Here is a 21,783-nt window from a genome sequence, read left to right as displayed (position 1 = left end):
CGTTATCATGTGACCTATGACGTTATAACAAGGGCAACATGAAATGATATGAGTGACGGATTTAATTCATCTATCTGTAAACATTTTGATGTTGATGAAATTTGCTTATTTTGGATTGATTGAAGTTTTTATATTTTTAACAATACTAAAATGACTAAAACCCCCAAATTTGTTGTCTTGAATATGTTAATGGGCAAAATTGTGCAAAACTAGCTTAGATCTGATTTGTTTTCCTTTTTCTTGCTGAATTTCTCTGTCCTTTCATCCCTGAAACTTAAAATAATAATAAATAAATAACAAAAACAAATGCAATTTTTAATTCATTGCGATTTTATGAATATTCAAATATATTTAATATTTTTTTCTGTATCTAATCTTGTACTATGTACGCAAACCTTTTATAGTTATGTTTTCTGTCATGATTGTTCTTTGTTAAAGATACTTAAGTCTTTCCCTGAGTTTGTATGGAATTATAAATTCTGCAGTAATAATAATACAAAAATTTGAGCGACAGCGACACCTCATGGCATCGGTAACATGACAACCATATTCCTCCATGTTTGCAACATCTGCACAAAAGAGACGTCGATCAGTTGCTCAAAGATCTTACCTTTGGAGAAGACTGTTGATTTTACACTCTGAAAATTTAAGTATTACTATTTAGAAATTAAAATAACTTTAGAATGCATTGCTAGCCCACTCCAACACTTACCAACAATAATAAAGATAAATGCTGACTAATAATTAATGATATTTTTAGATAAACAAGCATGATGTTGTTGTTGTTTTTTTCAATGAAGTAATGAATAAATGCATACGCTTATGAAAATGTTATATTTTATTTACTGACAACATCAGGAAACATGAATAAATTAGTAAAGTAATAAAAGGCACCATGAACATAAATAAATACACATGGAACAAAGCTTTATTAAACATATTGGTCTTTTAGTCTTTTTCTACTGAGGATGAAGAGACCGCAGCAACATCTGGTCCAGATGAGCAAAAGAGCAGGTGGAGTGATGGAGGGTCTCATTTCCAGGATGCTGCTATGGATTTCTCCTTTCTTACTGCACACCAGACTGCAGACATTACAGATCATACAAAGATGCACAAATATAATACAAAAGCTTTAATTTTAACAGCACAATGTAATTAGATCTCTTTATTGGAAGTTACAAATTGATCAATCTTTATATTAAGTTTTGGAGTTTACTTTTCCCCACAAATCTGCAGTCACCTTTCCTTTCAGGGGGGTGTTCCATAAAACAAGTTTGCCAAATAAGCACGGCTTATTTCAGTTAGTCTGACTTATTGTCACTTGATTTGGCTCAAAATAAGTCAGACTAACTGAAATAAGCATGATTTATTTGGTAAACTTGTTTTATGGAACACCCCCCAGGTCCTGCTCCACCACAAAAGATCTGCAACAAATGCACATAAATCAAGAATCAGAAAAGTTCTGTTATAGCTATATTTGAAATGAATTTGAAGTTCAGTTAGGTCTATTTACATTACTTACATTAATGTAAAGCAGTGACAGTGAACTCTCACATAACACCCATCACTCACTCAGATGTTTCGTGTTGTGATGTGCTCTAGAACATTTTCCTGTCATTTGTTAAATAGACATTTATTAAACGTCTTTAAAATGTATTTGTTTTATGTAAATCCGCTTTTGAAGACGTGCGTGTGCTACCCTGGTGCTACCTGAAGCTTAATGTTCGCTATACATCATAAAACATGTTAACAGCGAAATCACAAATAGATTATTCTGTATAACACCTTGGCACCTTATGCAAATCAACAGTTTACGATAAAGTAGCTCAAGAAATATGATTTTTAAGACAGGGAACCGTGTTTTGGTTGTAATACTCACATTTGTAAACACCCTCGTTGCGGTTCTCAATCACGTTCGATGATGAAGTTTTGGCCTCCTGTGGACTGCTGAGATTGAAAAGTGTGCATTGGATGAAGACTTCAGAATCTGGGCTGAAGCAGTAGGACATCTGGGGATTTCTCGCCTACTCTTTTAGGAATACTGAGGTTTCGGACGCACTTCTTTCTTCACGTACTCTTTTTTTCCTACTATATAGTAGGTAAGTGTCATGATCGGGGCTGTGGGTTTTCCCTCAGCCACCTGAGGTCGCTGTTTGCACTCACTCCTCTGATTCTTCACGTCTGTTTTGTCATTAGCACTGATCACCCACACCTGTTCACAATTACTATCAGGACTATAAGTATCATCTCCACTCACTCTGCATTCATGTCTGCATTGTCTCGTGTTTGGTATGTTCTATGTTCTCTGGATCTTTGACCGTGCTCTTGATTTTGTTATTTTGTGTTTAAGTTTACGTCCAGTTTGTGCCGTGTTGGCCTTTTGGTTTATGTTTATTTATTTGTTTATTATTAAATACTACTCACTCTGCATTTGGACCCAGACCTCATCCTTGTTAAACGTGACAGAATGCAGACATCCACAGTGGGTCCAGCGGGTGAGAGGTCTTTCGAGGCGGCGTCAGCCGCTCGCTTCGAGACCATCTACGCCTGTTTAGCGGCGATGGATGCCCTTAATGCTGAGGCGGCGCGGACACGCCCCTACTTTATGGCGAGGGCAGAAGCGTTTTTTCGAGGGAGGGCGTCCGCTCTCTCTGTTCCGGACGCGGCGGTGACCGCTCTCTCTGTTCCGGACGCGGCGGTGACCGCTCTCTCTGTTCCGGACGCGGCGGTGACCGCTCTCTCTGTTCCGGACGCGGCGGTGACCGCTCTCTCTGCTCCGGACGCAGTGGTGACCGCTCTCTCTGTTCCGGACACGGCGGTGACCGCGCTCTCTGTTCCGGACGCGCCGGTGACCGCGCTCTCTGTTCCGGACGCGGCGGTGACCGCTCTCTCTGCTCCTGACGCGGCGGTGACCGCTCTCTCTGCTCCTGACGCGGCGGTGACCGCTCTCTCTGCTCCTGACGCGGCGGTGACCGCTCTCTCTGTTCCGGATGCGGCGGTGACCGCTCTCTCTGCTCCTGACGCGGCGGTGACCGCTCTCTATGATCCGGACGCGCCGTGACCGCTCTCTCTGTTCCGGACGCAGCGATGACCGCTCTCTCTGCTCCTGACGCGGCGGTGACCGCTCTCTATGATCCGGACGCGGCGGTGACCGCTCTCTCTGTTCCGGACGCAGCGGTGACTGCTCTCTCTGCTCCTGACGCAGCGGTGACCGCTCTCTCTGTTCCGGACGCAGCGGTGACCGCTCTCTCTGCTCCGGACGCGGCGGTGACCGCTCTCTCTGCTCCTGACGCAGCGGTGACCGCTCTCTCTGCTCCTGACGCAGCGGTGACCGCTCTCTCTGCTCCGGACGCAGCGGTGACCGCTCTCTCTGTTCCGGACGCAGCGGTGACCGCTCTCTCTGCTCCGGACGCGGCGGTGACCGCTCTCTCTGTTCCGGACGCAGCGGTGACCGCTCTCTCTGCTCCGGACGCGGCGGTGACCGCTCTCTCTGCTCCTGACGCAGCGGTGACCGCTCTCTCTGCTCCTGACGCAGCGGTGACCGCTCTCTCTGCTCCGGACGCGGCGGTGACCGCTCTCTCTGCTCCTGACGCAGCGGTGACTGCTCTCTCTGCTCCTGACGCAGCGGTGACCGCTCTCTCTGTTCCGGACGCAGCGGTGACCGCTCTCTCTGCTCCTGACGCGGCGGTGACCGCTCTCTATGATCCGGACGCGGCGGTGACCGCTCTCTCTGTTCCGGACGCAGCGGTGACCGTGCTCTCTGCTCCTGACGCGGCGGTGACCGTGCTCTCTGCTCCGGACGCGGCGGTGACCGCGCTCTCTGTTCTGGACGCGACGTGGCGGTGACCGCGCTCTCTGTTCTGGACGCGACGCGGCGGTGACCGCGCTCTCTGTTCCGGACGCGGCGGTGACCGCGCTCTCTGCTCCGGACGTGGCGGTGACCGTGCTCTCTGCTCCGGACGCGGCGGTGACCGCTCTCTCTGCTCCTGACGCGGCGGTGACCGCTCTCTATGATCCGGACGCGGCGGTGACCGCTCTCTCTGTTCCGGACGCAGCGGTGACCGTGCTCTCTGCTCCTGACGCGGCGGTGACCGTGCTCTCTGCTCCGGACGCGGCGGTGACCGCGCTCTCTGTTCTGGACGCGACGCGGCGGTGACCGCGCTCTCTGTTCCGGACGCGGCGGTGACCGCGCTCTCTGCTCCGGACGTGGCAGTGACCGTGCTCTCTGCTCCGGACGCGGCGGTGACCGCGCTCTCTGTTCTGGACGCGGCGGTGACCGCACTCTCTGTTCCGGACGCGGCGGTGACCGTGCTCTCTGCTCCTGACGCGGCGGTGACCGTGCTCTCTGCTCCGGACACGGCGGTGACCGCGCTCTCTGTTCTGGACGCGGCGGTGACCGCGCTCTCTGCTCCGGACGCGGCGGTGACCGCTCTCTCTGCTCCTGACACGGCGGTGACCGCTCTCTATGATCCGGACGCGACGGTGACCGCTCTCTCTGTTCAGGACGCGGCGGTGACCGCTCTCTCTGCTCCTGACGCGGCGTTGACCGCTCTCTCTGTTCCGGCCGCGGCGGCTTCAGCTCACGTTCCTCTGGCGGGGGCGTCAGCTCACGTTCCTCTGGCGGCGGCGTCCGCTCACGTTCCTCTGGCGGCGAGGCCAGCTCACGTTCCTCTGGCGGCGTCCGCTGACGTCCCTCTGGCAGCGAGGCCAGCTCACGTTCCTCAGGCGGCAGCGTCCGCTGATGTTCTGCTGGCGGCGGGGCCAGCTCGCGTTCCTCTGGCGGTGAGGTCCGCTCACGTGACTCCGCTGCATGGGCCTGGCCCGCCATCCCTCCCCCTGATGCACCTTCCACCGTTCCTCCTCCCTCCAGAATTTTGGTTTTGGGAACGTCTGGAAGCCGTTCCCTAGAGAGGGGGTAATGTCATGATCGGGGCTGTGGGTTTTCCCTCAGCCACCTGAGGTCGCTGTTTGCACTCACTCCTGATTCTTCACGTCTGTTTTGTCATTAGCACTGATCACCCACACCTGTTCACAATTACTATCAGGACTATAAGTATCATCTCCACTCACTCTGCATTCATGTCTGCATTGTCTCGTGTATGGTATGTTCTATGTTCTCTGGATCTTTGACCGTGCTCTTGATTTTGTTATTTTGTGTTTAAGTTTACGTCCAGTTTGTGCCGTGTTGGCCTTTTGGTTTATGTTTATTTATTTGTTTATTATTAAATACTACTCACCCTGCATTTGGACCCAGACCTCATCCTTGTTAAACGTGACAGTAAGTAGGCATATTCGGACACACTTTAAGTATACGTACGCCCGAATCTCGCGAGAATTAGTGCATTCGCCTACTTATTCTCGCCTACTCTTTTATAAATACTTAGGATTCGGACATACTTATTCACTCGCCTATTGCTTTTCCCTACTATTTAGTAGAGAAGTAGGCGATTTCAGACGCAGCCATGACACAGACAAGAGAGAAACATGGTTGGTTGAGACAACACATAACATAGAGTCCATATTGGAGTGCCCTCTAGTGGGGCTGACAGGCACTCCGTAACAACTCTATATTTATCGAATTGTATAGCCTCTTCAAATTTGGCTCCCAAACTCTGGAATAGCCTTCCTGATAACGTTCGGGGTTCAGACACACTCTCTATGTTTGATTCTAGATTAAAGACTCATCTCTTTAGCCAAGCATTCACATAATGTATCTTATAACGTTGTACTTCAGTTACATCTGATCAAATGCACATCAACTTTCTTCAGCTTGGGCTAACCACATAATTTTTGCTAGCAGCTATGCTAGTTATTTGTTTCTCTTTTTCTGCCACAGGATTTCCAACCTGTGGTAACTAGGAATTACACAAGATTCTGTCTGGATTCATAATACCCGAGAAGAGATGATGCCCTCAGAGGACCGCCGATGATGCCAGCCTTGAAACAACATACAGCAGCACTACACAAATTTTCTACAAGTTTGATTGCAACACATTATCATTGCTATTAGTGTTCAATATTTGTTTTTTATAACACCATTACTGTTTTTAACATTTATATCACATGTACATCGACTTAACATACAGTAGTCACCACTAATAAGCTACTAAATATATTGTAGTAGCCTACATTTTTATACAGCTGCGATTTGTATTGTGAAAAGCGCTGTACAAATAAACTTGAATAGATTTTAGAAAAAAAAATTGGACCAAAGTTGGTTTGGTGCAGGGTACTTAGTTTTACAAAAATAAAGGTAGCTTAACAGCGTGAACAGGTATACATCTCTTGTATGTGTAGAACAGCATTGTGTAGAACAGTAATCAAAACATTTGTACATAAATTGAAATTTTATAATATTAATAATAAATGATTGTAAATATTTAATTACAATTACAGCATGACATTGCTAAATCATTCCTTAAAGGAGAACTCCGGTGTGATATTGACCTAAAGTGTATTGAATCATGATACCGCGTGTGAACGTACCTTGCATATCTCATCTCGTCTTGTCCACTGCTGTCCGAAATCTGGGGTCAGTTAGCAGATGCTCACAACAGCTTGTCAATGAGATCAATGGGGCATCGAAGCAGTCATGTAAATAAATCACTGTTTTACGCCATTTACGAGGCACAAAGTAGCGCCACACTTCATCGGTAGACTTCCAAGGGCCTCGACATTTAAAACGAGACATTGAGAACTCAGAAAAAGCACCGGTAGTTTATTTACGAGAAGATTTATACAGACAGTAAATGCAAGATGTAAAGCGAGCGCCGCCATCTTGAATGTAGTCACATTAAGTCGAGTGACGAGCAGGAAGGAACGTATCAGGTTTTCAACTTAACAGGTTGTAGTTTCCTTCCTGCTCGTCACTCGACTTAATGTGCAGGAAGGAACGTATCAGGTTTTCAACTTATCAGGTTGTAGTTTCCTTCCTGCTCATCACTCGACTTAACGTGACTACATTCAAGATGGCGGCACTCGTTTAACATCCGGCAGTTACTGTCTGTATAAATCTTATCGTAAATAAACTACCGGTGCTTTTTCTGAGTTCTCAATGTCTCGTTTTAAATGTGGAGGCCCTTGGAAGTCTACCGATGAAGTGTGGCGCTACTTTGTGCCTCGTAAATGGCGTAAAACAGTGATTTATTTACATGACTGCTTCGATGCCCTATTGACTCTCATTGACAAGCTGTTGTGAGCATCGGCTAACTGACTCCAGATTTCGGACAGCAGTGGACAAGACGAGATGAGATATGCAAGGTACGTTCACACTCGGTATCATGATTCAATACACTTTAGGTCAATATCACACCGGAGTTCTCCTTTAATTATTGTACAGTATTATTTACAAGGTTGATATACATTATTTACACAGTTAACAGAACAAGTGCTGTAACATTTTTGTTACAGTTTTGTTGTAAGCAGGAGGGCGTCCACCAGCAGATGGCTTCCAGGGAGTGTGGTGTTCTTCCACAAGTTGGCGAACAAGATTTTCACTGAACTTTTGGTATGTCAGGCTAGAATCCTGCTTCACCTTGTAAACGATGAATGCATTGTGAACTGCAAGGTCCTCAAAATGGAAGAACAGTTTCTTGTACCATTGCTAGTATAGCCAACAAAACTGTCCATCATGTCAACCTTATCCACAGCACCCATTTTCTTGTTGTAGTCCAGCACGCATTGGGGTTTCATTTTCTCATCTCCATCAGTGTGGTCTATCTTTCCAGAGGCAGGGTGTCTACAGGTTTGACCAAGTTAAATTTAAGACATTAAGACTTTTTAATACCATTTCAAAAAAAAATTTAAGACCAAATTGAAAGTCCCGCAAAAGTCTAGCACAAAACTATGAAGATATTTTAAATTATTATTTTATTTAACTGATTATTCTTGGGAATTTTCAACAGAAAACACTATTCCAGAAGAAGAAATTATTTTCTATCCCATGACAAAGTCAAGGCTCTCACACACTTTGAAGCCAATGTAACAGTGTATCAAACACGGATTTTGAGTCATGGATTGGATCATTTTTCGGATCAGCAAAAAAAAAAAAAATAGTTAGTTTTTTCCTAATTACTGAATGCTTACTCACTTACAAAAACTACTATCTGAACTAAAGTTCAGTAACAAAACAAGAACAATTACACAAATGACAAGTGTAAATGAATACAACATAAAGTTAGTAATAAAATCAATAACACTAGTATTCAGGAGGGAAAATTAATTGTAAAATAACTAGTGTTTCTCAATGCAGGTATTTATAGGACGTTGTCTCGTTAAGGCCAAATGCATGAACCGAATACTGGCATGCATCTCTTTCTAAGCTGTTTCGGTTAACTGAAGACATAAACGACTGTTAAACAGAATACCAAAACGGGTATTAAGACATGACTTGGTATCTACGTTTCCGTTCAAATAGCAGTTAAAGAGGAATCAATCTGTGTGAATTGCGCCGCGCGCCTCTCTCTCCTCTCTCTCTCTCTGCGCGTGCTCGCGTCAGGTGTGTAAAATGTAAAAACATGTGCTAATTATAAACTTTTACTCTATGATGGTTAAACTTAACAGTTAATCTGCGAATCAAATGCGTGTAGTTGGGCGGAAACCCGCTAAATCTGGCAACGCTGAGGCATTGTCAAGCAAGCGCGTGTCTAGCAACAGAACAGATTTAGAACCTGCGCAGGAGATTCTCCTCAAAACGATAAACTTTTCCTTTTCAAAGTGTAAAAAATGTAAGACCCTTGGGTTTAGATTTAAGACAAATTAAGACATTTAAAGGCCTTATTTTAGGACAACGGAATTTAAGACTTTTTAAGGATCCGCGGCCACCCTGAGAGGGTGACATCTCTGCTGAGTGGACCGTTGTCAGCATGTGGATATCTCGTTTGTCATGCCACTTCACTGCCAGCATTTCTTTACAGCTTTTGAAGATTGTCTCCCCATTGGACATCTGGTCTTGGAAGCATGGCATGCCCTTTCTGTTGGCCCCTTACCGTTCCATAACCCCCAGTTTTGGCTCTCAGCAGGTGATGGAGGATTGAAGTACTTGTGTACCAATTGTCCATGTACAGTGTGTGCCCTTTCCCCAGATATGGCTTCAGCAGTGTCAACACAACTGAGCCAGACACACCAAGTCCTGGAGTATTTGTGATGTCTGTACTGGAGCCAGTGTAAACTATCACATTGTGGACGTACCCAGTCAGACCATCGCACAGCATGAAGAGCTTGATCCCGAACCTCTTCCTCTTTGATGGAATGTACTGCCGAAATCTAAGCCGGCCTTTCCACAGCAGCAGTGACTCGTCGATGCACAAGTCCCTGTGAGGAGCGAACATCTTTTCAAAAGTAGCCATTAGAGAGGTGAAAACACTTCTAATTTTATTCAGAGGATCTCTGAGGTTTGCTGTGGCATTGTTAGCAAAGTGGAGGGCCCTCAGTAACAGTTGGAAGAGATCCAGAGAAAAGAGAGTGGAGAAAAACGGCGTCTGTATTACTGGATCAGTTGTCCAGTAATCTTTCAAGGACCTTTTTCTTACCAGGCCCATAAGAATGACTGCTGCAAGAAATGTGTAAATTTCATTTACAGTTGTTTCTGACCATTTTGCCAGCTTCCCAGGGATAGTATCTGACTCTTTAAGCTGATGTGCATACCTGTTGGTCTCCTCCACCACTTGCTCATTCATAAACAGTCTGAAACATTCTGCCTCAGAAGGATTTTTCACACAACCTTGAACACCTGCGGCAGAGTTGTCAAAGTCCAGGTCTGGTGGAGGGAATGGATCTGATGTCCAGGTTGGAAAAAAGTCCTCCACAACAGCGCCCTCACTGGCAGGGCCGGCATTGTCAGGGATCGCCGGCAACTCAGAACGATCACAGTCTGTAAGGTTTTCCGGGAGGTGAGCTTCTTCATCACTGTCTGAGAGCTGCCGGATTCAGCGTCCGAGTGGAAAAGAATGTCCAAAATCTCATCACGAGTAAGTTTTCTTTCCATTTTTACTTTGAAGTAATGTGGTCGGCATTGAGGAGAGACGTCACAACCCGCCAATCAATCCCGCAAAAAAACATCCCCGCGTACTCTGTCATAATGCATAGTGATGCCATCAGCTGTCAAGGAAGCTATGTTTTTTTTATAGTATAGTAATATGTAAACAATAGCCTGAACTATAGTTATGTGATGCATCATGTGACAGTGTTTCATTGATATATTTGACTTATATGCCCCATAAAATAAAAAACATAAAATAAGCACATTGTGAGCGTGTAAACACTGTTTGAGTAAACGTATATGACAGCTGCTCATCAAAACAAACTGTGAGCATAGGATGCCTGTGTTTCATTAATAAATTAGCATTATTGTGCTAATATGCACTATGAACTTTTGTTGTGGTGCTTCTTAGACGGTCTGAGTGTTCGTGACAATAAGCACATTGTGAGCGTGTAACATTTACATTATTGTGGTTATATGCTCTGTAATCTTGTGTCTGGTTCTTCTGTGACGATTTGTATATGATATAAAATAAAAGCTCAAGTGCCTATAAACACTGTTTGAGTAGCTAGTTGTGCAGATATATGAACAGCCTTTATCACGCTTGCCTCTCTGTGTTGGCATAAGAGGCCGATTTGAAATTTTGAATTTGTCAGTTGCGTGACGTCACAGAACGTTCTAAATCCCATATGTAGGACCGTACTCCCAGGGGCACAGAAATTAGAATCCCGTTTGTGGGACCGTACAGCGTGACGTCACAGAACGTTCTAAATCCCATATGTAGGACCGTACAACAAGAGTGCAAAATGCAGAATAGCTATTAGAGTTGAACATAACTGGATAAAAGTGGCCTATGACGGGTTGAAATGCAGGGCTATAATATGTCTTTTAAAAGTGGAACATGGATATATAACGGGTGTACTGTGAAAAAAGTTTTATATTCTTGGTATTGTTTCCTAAGGTTTCCAGGGATGTATTACCATCTTGGCCCTTTTTTCTTTGTTTTCCAATTCTCTGTCAAGGATCTGCAGTTCCTCCACAGTTTGGCACGGTCCATTTTCCAGGAATTCCACGTCTTCCTCTGTCACAGTCACAGCTACAGTAGCCAGTATTGGTCTCTGCATAGCCAGGATGTCTTGCTGGTTCTCAACAGTCTCTTGGCGCTTTTTTAAGACTTTTGTGCGATAGCCTGTTAAGTAATATTGCAGATTGCTCCTTGACTGTACAATATTATTTTAAATAATGTGAAGAACAAAACTTGACTTACTCTTTGTTGCTGAGTTAGAATATTGAGGCTCTTCAATCAGGAGCTGCAAAGCAGCTGTGGCATTAAAACTAAATTTTACTCTAACTAGAAAAATAATTACAATAAATATAATATGGTGAATTTTAGTAAAATACCTTCAAGGGGTCATGATATGCTTGGCAGTTGGGACTCCAGCAGGGATTCATCTGCTGCACAAAAAATATCCACATAGACTAGGCATTTTCCACACTGGTTTTCAAAGTCCACTCTTCTGCAGAGTTTAACTCCCTAATCTAGCACACCTGCCCTACCTGCCTTTTAAATATGATTGACCTTTTCTTTAAATCAATTTACGCTGAGAACAAGAGGCCTCCAAATGGTTTCTGCTGTCCGATTGCAACATTGCGCATGATGGGCTTAACAAAATGGTAAAAAGCACGACTCGAGCTCCTCTGTGTCCCCATTTGCCGTCCATTTTTTTGGTAAACACAAGCTCGGCTGTACTGTGGCGCGCTACCAAAGGCATCGCTGGGATTCGAACGCAGGATCTCCTGTTTACTAGACTAGCCGGGCAGCACGTTCGCCCTCCGGGAGGGCGACTCAGACGATCCAGGCTTCCAGAGAATAGGCCAGGGGTTGGCTGACCGGGCGCTGGACAGCTTTAAGGCGTTTGCCGACAACTGAGTCGGGGTGGTTTGCAAAATTAACCACTCGCTATCCCTGTTTGCAGGTCGCTTTTGAAAAGCTTACGCTTGCTGGACTGGAAAATCGTCCAAGGCACCGCTGGGATTTGAACCCAGGATCTCCTGTTTACAAGACAGGCACTTTAACCAACTAAGCCACGGCACCAAACCGCATGCAAGGCTGTCGGAAGGGTTACTCCAAGGGTCAAAACATCCAGAGGCTGGCCAGGTGCTGGTACGCATAAAAGAGAATGTCTACAAATTTCTACTCCCTGAGGGCAACTCTGCACAGTATGAGAGTTACAAGAAAGCCAAAAGCCACAACTCTGGTGGGACTCGAACCCACAACCTTTGAATGGCCTCATCTGTCAGTCTAGAAGTCCAATGCGCTATCCATTGCGCCACAGAGCCCTGTAGGTATGCCAGGCTGGGCCATTGAGCCTTTTTCTTACAGATTTGTGCCTGTCCAGCTCGGCTGAGTGGCACGCTGTGTGGGCAAAGACAGGTCCTCAGGTCTTTGCACAATTTAGGCATGGCTCAAAAACAGAGTCTCGTCGGGATCTCCCATCCAACAACGAGGCCAGAGAGAGAGCCACTGATGGAAAGGCACCGCTGGGATGCGCTTTGACCAGCTAAGCCACGGCGCCTCCTTGGTGGGACCAGTTAGCCTAGGATCCTATCCTTCAAAAGCAGGTGAGAGGGTAGTTTTGCAAGGGAAACCGCCCGCTGTCCTCGAGCTTCTATGTGTCTCCATTCGCCGTCCATTCGCCGTAAAGCACGACGTTGGCTGTATTGTGGCGCGCAACCAGAGGCATTGCTCGGATTCAAACCCAGGCTGACCTTCCGGGTCTGTGGCCGTCCAACGGTAAGAGAGCGCGTTCTCTCTCTGCAGGACGGACAGGCCCTCGGGTCTCTGCACAATTGCAGTGTCCAGTGTCGTTTGAAAGGCAGAGGCACTGTAAGGGCCTCAGGTCCAAGGGAGGGCAAAAAGGTCCAAGATGCCATTTGCAAGGCACCGCCGGGATTCGAACCCAGGATCTCCTGTTTACTAGACAGGCGCTTTAACCAACTAAGCCACGGCGCCAACCCGCATGCTAACTGTGGGGATGGCGTCTTAGACGATGCATGAATAAACACTTCGTACGTCCTGCTGCCTCCACTTGATACAAGACAGTGATTGCCATACCTCACTGAATTGGATCTTGGGCATGTTTTGCTACCTTTTAAATATGATTGACCTTTTCTTTAAATCAATTTACGCTGAGAACAAGAGGCCTCCAAATGGTTTCTGCTGTCCGATTGCAACATTGCGCATGATGGGCTTAACAAAATGGTAAAAAGCACGACTCGAGCTCCTCTGTGTCCCCATTTGCCGTCCATTTTTTTGGTAAACACAAGCTCGGCTGTACTGTGGCGCGCTACCAAAGGCATCGCTGGGATTCGAACGCAGGATCTCCTGTTTACTAGACTAGCCGGGCAGCACGTTCGCCCTCCGGGAGGGCGACTCAGACGATCCAGGCTTCCAGAGAATAGGCCAGGGGTTGGCTGACCGGGCGCTGGACAGCTTTAAGGCGTTTGCCGACAACTGAGTCGGGGTGGTTTGCAAAATTAACCACTCGCTATCCCTGTTTGCAGGTCGCTTTTGAAAAGCTTACGCTTGCTGGACTGGAAAATCGTCCAAGGCACCGCTGGGATTTGAACCCAGGATCTCCTGTTTACGAGACAGGCACTTTAACCAACTAAGCCACGGCGCCAAACCGCATGCAAGGCTGTCGGAAGGGTTACTCCAAGGGTCAAAACATCCAGAGGCTGGCCAGGTGCTGGTACGCATAAAAGAGAATGTCTACAAATTTCTACTCCCTGAGGGCAACTCTGCACAGTATGAGAGTTACAAGAAAGCCAAAAGCCACGACTCTGGTGGGACTCGAACCCACAACCTTTGAATGGCCTCATCTGTCAGTCTAGAAGTCCAATTCGCTATCCATTGCGCCACAGAGCCCTGTATGTATGCCAGGCTGGGCCACTGAGCCCTTTTCTTACAGATTTGTGCCTGTCCAGCTCGGCTGAGTGGGACGCTGTGTTGGCAGAAAGACAGGTCCTCAGGTCTTTGCACAATTTAGGCATGGCTCAAAAACAGAGTCTCGTCGGGATCTCCCATCCAACAACGAGGCCAGAGAGAGCCACTGATGGAAAGGCACCGCTGGGATGCGCTTTGACCAGCTAAGCCACGGCGCCTCCTTGGTGGGACCAGTTAGCCTAGGATCCTATCCTTCAAAAGCAGGTGAGAGGGTAGTTTTGCAAGGGAAACCGCCCGCTGTCCTCGAGCTTCTATGTGTCTCCATTCGCCGTAAAGCACGACGTTGGCTGTATTGTGGCGCGCAACCAGAGGCATTGCTCGGATTCAAACCCAGGCTGACCTTCCGGGTCTGTGGCCGTCCAACGGTAAGAGAGCGCGTTCTCTCTCTGCAGGACGGACAGGCCCTCGGGTCTCTGCACAATTGCAGTGTCCAGTGTCGTTTGAAAGGCAGAGGCACTGTAAGGGCCTCAGGTCCAAGGGAGGGCAAAAAGGTCCAAGCTGCCATTTGCAAGGCACCGCTGGGATTCGAACCCAGGATCTCCTGTTTACTAGACAGGCACTTTAACCAACTAAGCCACGGCGCCAACCCGCATGTTAACTGTGGGGATGGCGTCTTAGACGATGCATGAATAAACACTTCGTACGTCCTGCTGCCTCCACTTGATGCAAGACAGTGATTGCCATACCTCACTGAATTGGTTCTTGGGCATGTTTTGCTACCTTTTAAATATGATTGACCTTTTCTTTAAATCAATTTACGCTGAGAACAAGAGGCCTCCAAATGGTTTCTGCTGTCCGATTGCAACATTGCGCATGATGGGCTTAACAAAATGGTAAAAAGCACGACTCGAGCTCCTCTGTGTCCCCATTTGCCGTCCATTTTTTTGGTAAACACAAGCTCGGCTGTACTGTGGCGCGCTACCAAAGGCATCGCTGGGATTCGAACGCAGGATCTCCTGTTTACTAGACTAGCCGGGCAGCACGTTCGCCCTCCGGGAGGGCGACTCAGACGATCCAGGCTTCCAGAGAATAGGCCAGGGGTTGGCTGACCGGGCGCTGGACAGCTTTAAGGCGTTTGCCGACAACTGAGTCGGGGTGGTTTGCAAAATTAACCACTCGCTATCCCTGTTTGCAGGTCGCTTTTGAAAAGCTTACGCTTGCTGGACTGGAAAATCGTCCAAGGCACCGCTGGGATTTGAACCCAGGATCTCCTGTTTACAAGACAGGCACTTTAACCAACTAAGCCACGGCACCAAACCGCATGCAAGGCTGTCGGAAGGGTTACTCCAAGGGTCAAAACATCCAGAGGCTGGCCAGGTGCTGGTACGCATAAAAGAGAATGTCTACAAATTTCTACTCCCTGAGGGCAACTCTGCACAGTATGAGAGTTACAAGAAAGCCAAAAGCCACGACTCTGGTGGGACTCGAACCCACAACCTTTGAATGGCCTCATCTGTCAGTCTAGAAGTCCAATGCGCTATCCATTGCGCCACAGAGCCCTGTAGGTATGCCAGGCTGGGCCATTGAGCCTTTTTCTTACAGATTTGTGCCTGTCCAGCTCGGCTGAGTGGCACGCTGTGTGGGCAAAGACAGGTCCTCAGGTCTTTGCACAATTTAGGCATGGCTCAAAAACAGAGTCTCGTCGGGATCTCCCATCCAACAACGAGGCCAGAGAGAGAGCCACTGATGGAAAGGCACCGCTGGGATGCGCTTTGACCAGCTAAGCCACGGCGCCTCCTTGGTGGGACCAGTTAGCCTAGGATCCTATCCTTCAAAAGCAGGTGAGAGGGTAGTTTTGCAAGGGAAACCGCCCGCTGTCCTCAAGCTTCTATGTGTCTCCATTCGCCGTCCATTCGCCGTAAAGCACGACGTTGGCTGTATTGTGGCGCGCAACCAGAGGCATTGCTCGGATTCAAACCCAGGCTGACCTTCCGGGTCTGTGGCCGTCCAACGGTAAGAGAGCGCGTTCTCTCTCTGCAGGACGGACAGGCCCTCGGGTCTCTGCACAATTGCAGTGTCCAGTGTCGTTTGAAAGGCAGAGGCACTGTAAGGGCCTCAGGTCCAAGGGAGGGCAAAAAGGTCCAAGCTGCCATTTGCAAGGCACCGCCGGGATTCGAACACAGGATCTCCTGTTTACTAGACAAGCGCTTTAACCAACTAAGCCACGGCGCCAACCCGCATGCTAACTGTGGGGATGGCGTCTTAGACGATGCATGAATAAACACTTCGTACGTCCTGCTGCCTCCACTTGATACAAGACAGTGATTGCCATACCTCACTGAATTGGATCTTGGGCATGTTTTGCTACCTTTTAAATATGATTGACCTTTTCTTTAAATCAATTTACGCTGAGAACAAGAGGCCTCCAAATGGTTTCTGCTGTCCGATTGCAACATTGCGCATGATGGGCTTAACAAAATGGTAAAAAGCACGACTCGAGCTCCTCTGTGTCCCCATTTGCCGTCCATTTTTTTGGTAAACACAAGCTCGGCTGTACTGTGGCGCGCTACCAAAGGCATCGCTGGGATTCGAACGCAGGATCTCCTGTTTACTAGACTAGCCGGGCAGCACGTTCGCCCTCCGGGAGGGCGACTCAGACGATCCAGGCTTCCAGAGAATAGGCCAGGGGTTGGCTGACCGGGCGCTGGACAGCTTTAAGGCGTTTGCCGACAACTGAGTCGGGGTGGTTTGCAAAATTAACCACTCGCTATCCCTGTTTGCAGGTCGCTTTTGAAAAGCTTACGCTTGCTGGACTGGAAAATCGTCCAAGGCACCGCTGGGATTTGAACCCAGGATCTCCTGTTTACAAGACAGGCAGTTTAACCAACTAAGCCACGGCGCCAAACCGCATGCAAAGCTGTCGGAAGGGTTACTCCAAGGGTCAAAACATCCAGAGGCTGGCCAGGTGCTGGTACGCATAAAAGAGAATGTCTACAAATTTCTACTCCCTGAGGGCAACTCTGCACAGTATGAGAGTTACAAGAAAGCCAAAAGCCACGACTCTGGTGGGACTCGAGCCCACAACCTTTGAATGGCCTCATCTGGCAGTCTAGAAGTCCAATGCGCTATCCATTGCGCCACAGAGCCCTGTAGGTATGCCAGGCTGGGCCATTGAGCCTTTTTCTTACAGATTTGTGCCTGTCCAGCTCGGCTGAGTGGCACGCTGTGTGGGCAAAGACAGGTCCTCAGGTCTTTGCACAATTTAGGCATGGCTCAAAAACAGAGTCTCGTCGGGATCTCCCATCCAACAACGAGGCCAGAGAGAGAGCCACTGATGGAAAGGCACCGCTGGGATGCGCTTTGACCAGCTAAGCCACGGTGCCTCCTTGGTGGGACCAGTTAGCCTAGGATCCTATCCTTCAAAAGCAGGTGAGAGGGTAGTTTTGCAAGGGAAACCGCCCGCTGTCCTCGAGCTTCTATGTGTCTCCATTCGCCGTCCATTCGCCGTAAAGCACGACGTTGGCTGTATTGTGGCGCGCAACCAGAGGCATTGCTCGGATTCAAACCCAGGCTGACCTTCCGGGTCTGTGGCCGTCCAACGGTAAGAGAGCGCGTTCTCTCTCTGCAGGACGGACAGGCCCTCGGGTCTCTGCACAATTGCAGTGTCCAGTGTCGTTTGAAAGGCAGAGGCACTGTAAGGGCCTCAGGTCCAAGGGAGGGCAAAAAGGTCCAAGCTGCCATTTGCAAGGCACCGCCGGGATTCGAACCCAGGATCTCCTGTTTACTAGACAGGCGCTTTAACCAACTAAGCCACGGCGCCAACCCGCATGCTAACTGTGGGGATGGCGTCTTAGACGATGCATGAATAAACACTTCGTACGTCCTGCTGCCTCCACTTGATACAAGACAGTGATTGCCATACCTCACTGAATTGGATCTTGGGCATGTTTTGCTACCTTTTAAATATGATTGACCTTTTCTTTAAATCAATTTACGCTGAGAACAAGAGGCCTCCAAATGGTTTCTGCTGTCCGATTGCAACATTGCGCATGATGGGCTTAACAAAATGGTAAAAAGCACGACTCGAGCTCCTCTGTGTCCCCATTTGCCGTCCATTTTTTTGGTAAACACAAGCTCGGCTGTACTGTGGCGCGCTACCAAAGGCATCGCTGGGATTCGAACGCAGGATCTCCTGTTTACTAGACTAGCCGGGCAGCACGTTCGCCCTCCGGGAGGGCGACTCAGACGATCCAGGCTTCCAGAGAATAGGCCAGGGGTTGGCTGACCGGGCGCTGGACAGCTTTAAGGCGTTTGCCGACAACTGAGTCGGGGTGGTTTGCAAAATTAACCACTCGCTACCCCTGTTTGCAGGTCGCTTTTGAAAAGCTTACGCTTGCTGGACTGGAAAATCGTCCAAGGCACCGCTGGGATTTGAACCCAGGATCTCCTGTTTACAATACAGGCACTTTAACCAACTAAGCCACAGCGCCAAACCGCATGCAAGGCTGTCGGAAGGGTTACTCCAAGGGTCAAAACATCCAGAGGCTGGCCAGGTGCTGGTACGCATAAAAGAGAATGTCTACAAATTTCTACTCCCTGAGGGCAACTCTGCACAGTATGAGAGTTACAAGAAAGCCAAAAGCCACGACTCTGGTGGGACTCGAACCCACAACCTTTGAATGGCCTCATCTGGCAGTCTAGAAGTCCAATGCGCTATCCATTGCGCCACAGAGCCCTGTAGGTATGCCAGGCTGGGCCATTGAGCCTTTTTCTTACAGATTTGTGCCTGTCCAGCTCGGCTGAGTGGCACGCTGTGTGGGCAAAGACAGGTCCTCAGGTCTTTGCACAATTTAGGCATGGCTCAAAAACAGAGTCTCGTCGGGATCTCCCATCCAACAACGAGGCCAGAGAGAGAGCCACTGATGGAAAGGCACCGCTGGGATGCGCTTTGACCAGCTAAGCCACGGTGCCTCCTTGGTGGGACCAGTTAGCCTAGGATCCTATCCTTCAAAAGCAGGTGAGAGGGTAGTTTTGCAAGGGAAACCGCCCGCTGTCCTCGAGCTTCTATGTGTCTCCATTCGCCGTCCATTCGCCGTAAAGCACGACGTTGGCTGTATTGTGGCGCGCAACCAGAGGCATTGCTCGGATTCAAACCCAGGCTGACCTTCCGGGTCTGTGGCCGTCCAACGGTAAGAGAGCGCGTTCTCTCTCTGCAGGACGGACAGGCCCTCGGGTCTCTGCACAATTGCAGTGTCCAGTGTCGTTTGAAAGGCAGAGGCACTGTAAGGGCCTCAGGTCCAAGGGAGGGCAAAAAGGTCCAAGCTGCCATTTGCAAGGCACCGCCGGGATTCGAACCCAGGATCTCCTGTTTACTAGACAGGCGCTTTAACCAACTAAGCCACGGCGCCAACCCGCATGATATCTGTGGGGATGGCGTCTTAGACGATGCATGAATAAACACTTCGTACGTCCTGCTGCCTCCACTTGATACAAGACAGTGATTGCCATACCTCACTGAATTGGATCTTGGGCATGTTTTGCTACCTTTTAAATATGATTGACCTTTTCTTTAAATCAATTTACGCTGAGAACAAGAGGCCTCCAAATGGTTTCTGCTGTCCGATTGCAACATTGCGCATGATGGGCTTAACAAAATGGTAAAAAGCACGACTCGAGCTCCTCTGTGTCCCCATTTGCCGTCCATTTTTTTGGTAAACACAAGCTCGGCTGTACTGTGGCGCGCTACCAAAGGCATCGCTGGGATTCGAACGCAGGATCTCCTGTTTACTAGACTAGCCGGGCAGCACGTTCGCCCTCCGGGAGGGCGACTCAGACGATCCAGGCTTCCAGAGAATAGGCCAGGGGTTGGCTGACCGGGCGCTGGACAGCTTTAAGGCGTTTGCCGACAACTGAGTCGGGGTGGTTTGCAAAATTAACCACTCGCTACCCCTGTTTGCAGGTCGCTTTTGAAAAGCTTACGCTTGCTGGACTGGAAAATCGTCCAAGGCACCGCTGGGATTTGAACCCAGGATCTCCTGTTTACAATACAGGCACTTTAACCAACTAAGCCACAGCGCCAAACCGCATGCAAGGCTGTCGGAAGGGTTACTCCAAGGGTCAAAACATCCAGAGGCTGGCCAGGTGCTGGTACGCATAAAAGAGAATGTCTACAAATTTCTACTCCCTGAGGGCAACTCTGCACAGCATGAGAGTTACAAGAAAGCCAAAAGCCACGACTCTGGTGGGACTCGAACCCACAACCTTTGAATGGCCTCATCTGGCAGTCTAGAAGTCCAATGCGCTATCCATTGCGCCACAGAGCCCTGTAGGTATGCCAGGCTGGGCCATTGAGCCTTTTTCTTACAGATTTGTGCCTGTCCAGCTCGGCTGAGTGGCACGCTGTGTGGGCAAAGACAGGTCCTCAGGTCTTTGCACAATTTAGGCATGGCTCAAAAACAGAGTCTCGTCGGGATCTCCCATCCAACAACGAGGCCAGAGAGAGAGCCACTGATGGAAAGGCACCGCTGGGATGCGCTTTGACCAGCTAAGCCACGGTGCCTCCTTGGTGGGACCAGTTAGCCTAGGATCCTATCCTTCAAAAGCAGGTGAGAGGGTAGTTTTGCAAGGGAAACCGCCCGCTGTCCTCGAGCTTCTATGTGTCTCCATTCGCCGTCCATTCGCCGTAAAGCACGACGTTGGCTGTATTGTGGCGCGCAACCAGAGGCATTGCTCGGATTCAAACCCAGGCTGACCTTCCGGGTCTGTGGCCGTCCAACGGTAAGAGAGCGCGTTCTCTCTCTGCAGGACGGACAGGCCCTCGGGTCTCTGCACAATTGCAGTGTCCAGTGTCGTTTGAAAGGCAGAGGCACTGTAAGGGCCTCAGGTCCAAGGGAGGGCAAAAAGGTCCAAGCTGCCATTTGCAAGGCACCGCTGGGATTCGAACCCAGGATCTCCTGTTTACTAGACAGGCACTTTAACCAACTTGCATGCAAATTGTGGGGATGGCATCTTAGACGATGCATGAATAAACACTTCGTACGTCCTGCTGCCTCCACTTAATGCAAGACAGTGATTGCCATACCTCACTGAATTGGTTCTTGGGCATGTTTTGCTACCTTTTAAATATGATTGACATTTTCTTTAAATCAATTTACGCTGAGAACAGGAGGCCTCCAAATGGTTTCTGCTGTCCGATTGCAACATTGCGCATGATGGGCTTAACAAAATGGTAAAAAGCACGACCCAAGCTCCTCTGTGTCCCCATTTGCCGTCCATTTTTTGGTAAACACAAGCTCGGCTGTACTGTGGCGCGCTACCAAAGGCATCGGTGGGATACGAACGCAGGGTCTCCTGTTTACTAAACTAGCCGGGCAGCACGTTCGCCCTCCGGGAGGGCGACTCAGACGATCCAGGCTTCCAGAGAATAGGCCAGGGGTTGGCTGACCGGGCGCTGGACAGCTTTAAGGCGTTTGCCGACAACTGAGTCAGGGTGGTTTGCAAAATTAACCACTCGCTATCCCTGTTTGCAGGTCGCTTTTGAAAAGCTTACGCTTGCTGGACTGGAAACTCGTCCAAGGCACAGCTGGGATTTGAACCCAGGATCTCCTGTTTATGAGACAGGCACTTTAACCAACTAAGCCATGGCGTCAAACCGCATGCAAAGTTGTCGGAAGGGTTACTCCAAGGGTCAAAACATCCAGAGGCTGGCCAGGTGCTGGTACTCATAAAAGAGAATGGCTGCATCCGAAATCGCATACTTCCATACTATTTAGTAGGCAAAAAGCAGTAGGTGAAGAAAAAGTATGCATGAAATCTCAAACACCACAAAAGAGTAGGCGAGATTTACCAGGATGAAGCA

The 21,783-nt window shown here is 48.5% G+C and overlaps 17 non-coding genes across 17 annotated transcripts; all 17 read right to left on the bottom strand.

Moving 5' to 3' along the window:
- Nucleotides 1–12,000: 12,000 nt before the first annotated feature.
- trnat-ugu (transfer RNA threonine (anticodon UGU)) lies at nt 12,001–12,074 on the bottom strand. The gene has a single exon. It is a non-coding gene; the product is annotated as a tRNA-Thr (tRNA).
- Nucleotides 12,075–12,229: 155 nt separating this feature from the next.
- Nucleotides 12,230–12,319, bottom strand: trnar-ucu (transfer RNA arginine (anticodon UCU)). The gene is given in 2 exon segments: nt 12,230–12,265; nt 12,283–12,319. It is a non-coding gene; the product is annotated as a tRNA-Arg (tRNA).
- Nucleotides 12,320–12,918: 599 nt separating this feature from the next.
- trnat-agu (transfer RNA threonine (anticodon AGU)) lies at nt 12,919–12,992 on the bottom strand. Its single transcript has one exon. It is a non-coding gene; the product is annotated as a tRNA-Thr (tRNA).
- Nucleotides 12,993–13,588: 596 nt separating this feature from the next.
- Nucleotides 13,589–13,662, bottom strand: trnat-cgu (transfer RNA threonine (anticodon CGU)). The gene has a single exon. It is a non-coding gene; the product is annotated as a tRNA-Thr (tRNA).
- A 155-nt stretch (nt 13,663–13,817) lies between these two features.
- trnar-ucu (transfer RNA arginine (anticodon UCU)) lies at nt 13,818–13,907 on the bottom strand. Its single transcript is given in 2 exon segments — nt 13,818–13,853; nt 13,871–13,907. It is a non-coding gene; the product is annotated as a tRNA-Arg (tRNA).
- A 588-nt stretch (nt 13,908–14,495) lies between these two features.
- Nucleotides 14,496–14,569, bottom strand: trnat-agu (transfer RNA threonine (anticodon AGU)). The gene has a single exon. It is a non-coding gene; the product is annotated as a tRNA-Thr (tRNA).
- Nucleotides 14,570–15,165: 596 nt separating this feature from the next.
- On the bottom strand, nt 15,166–15,239 carry trnat-ugu (transfer RNA threonine (anticodon UGU)). Its single transcript has one exon. It is a non-coding gene; the product is annotated as a tRNA-Thr (tRNA).
- Nucleotides 15,240–15,394: 155 nt separating this feature from the next.
- trnar-ucu (transfer RNA arginine (anticodon UCU)) lies at nt 15,395–15,484 on the bottom strand. The gene is given in 2 exon segments: nt 15,395–15,430; nt 15,448–15,484. It is a non-coding gene; the product is annotated as a tRNA-Arg (tRNA).
- Nucleotides 15,485–16,083: 599 nt separating this feature from the next.
- trnat-agu (transfer RNA threonine (anticodon AGU)) lies at nt 16,084–16,157 on the bottom strand. The gene has a single exon. It is a non-coding gene; the product is annotated as a tRNA-Thr (tRNA).
- A 596-nt stretch (nt 16,158–16,753) lies between these two features.
- trnat-ugu (transfer RNA threonine (anticodon UGU)) lies at nt 16,754–16,827 on the bottom strand. Its single transcript has one exon. It is a non-coding gene; the product is annotated as a tRNA-Thr (tRNA).
- A 155-nt stretch (nt 16,828–16,982) lies between these two features.
- trnar-ucu (transfer RNA arginine (anticodon UCU)) lies at nt 16,983–17,072 on the bottom strand. Its single transcript is given in 2 exon segments — nt 16,983–17,018; nt 17,036–17,072. It is a non-coding gene; the product is annotated as a tRNA-Arg (tRNA).
- A 599-nt stretch (nt 17,073–17,671) lies between these two features.
- trnat-agu (transfer RNA threonine (anticodon AGU)) lies at nt 17,672–17,745 on the bottom strand. Its single transcript has one exon. It is a non-coding gene; the product is annotated as a tRNA-Thr (tRNA).
- A 596-nt stretch (nt 17,746–18,341) lies between these two features.
- Nucleotides 18,342–18,415, bottom strand: trnat-ugu (transfer RNA threonine (anticodon UGU)). Its single transcript has one exon. It is a non-coding gene; the product is annotated as a tRNA-Thr (tRNA).
- A 155-nt stretch (nt 18,416–18,570) lies between these two features.
- On the bottom strand, nt 18,571–18,660 carry trnar-ucu (transfer RNA arginine (anticodon UCU)). The gene is given in 2 exon segments: nt 18,571–18,606; nt 18,624–18,660. It is a non-coding gene; the product is annotated as a tRNA-Arg (tRNA).
- Nucleotides 18,661–19,259: 599 nt separating this feature from the next.
- On the bottom strand, nt 19,260–19,333 carry trnat-agu (transfer RNA threonine (anticodon AGU)). The gene has a single exon. It is a non-coding gene; the product is annotated as a tRNA-Thr (tRNA).
- Nucleotides 19,334–19,929: 596 nt separating this feature from the next.
- On the bottom strand, nt 19,930–20,003 carry trnat-ugu (transfer RNA threonine (anticodon UGU)). Its single transcript has one exon. It is a non-coding gene; the product is annotated as a tRNA-Thr (tRNA).
- Nucleotides 20,004–20,158: 155 nt separating this feature from the next.
- Nucleotides 20,159–20,248, bottom strand: trnar-ucu (transfer RNA arginine (anticodon UCU)). The gene is given in 2 exon segments: nt 20,159–20,194; nt 20,212–20,248. It is a non-coding gene; the product is annotated as a tRNA-Arg (tRNA).
- Between the last annotated feature and the right edge of the window lie 1,535 nt (nt 20,249–21,783).

This window comes from Garra rufa, chromosome 1, assembly GCF_049309525.1.
Source record: "Garra rufa chromosome 1, GarRuf1.0, whole genome shotgun sequence".
In the NCBI taxonomy this organism is placed as follows: domain Eukaryota; kingdom Metazoa; phylum Chordata; class Actinopteri; order Cypriniformes; family Cyprinidae; genus Garra; species Garra rufa.
This window is presented reverse-complemented; position numbering and strand designations above follow the sequence as displayed.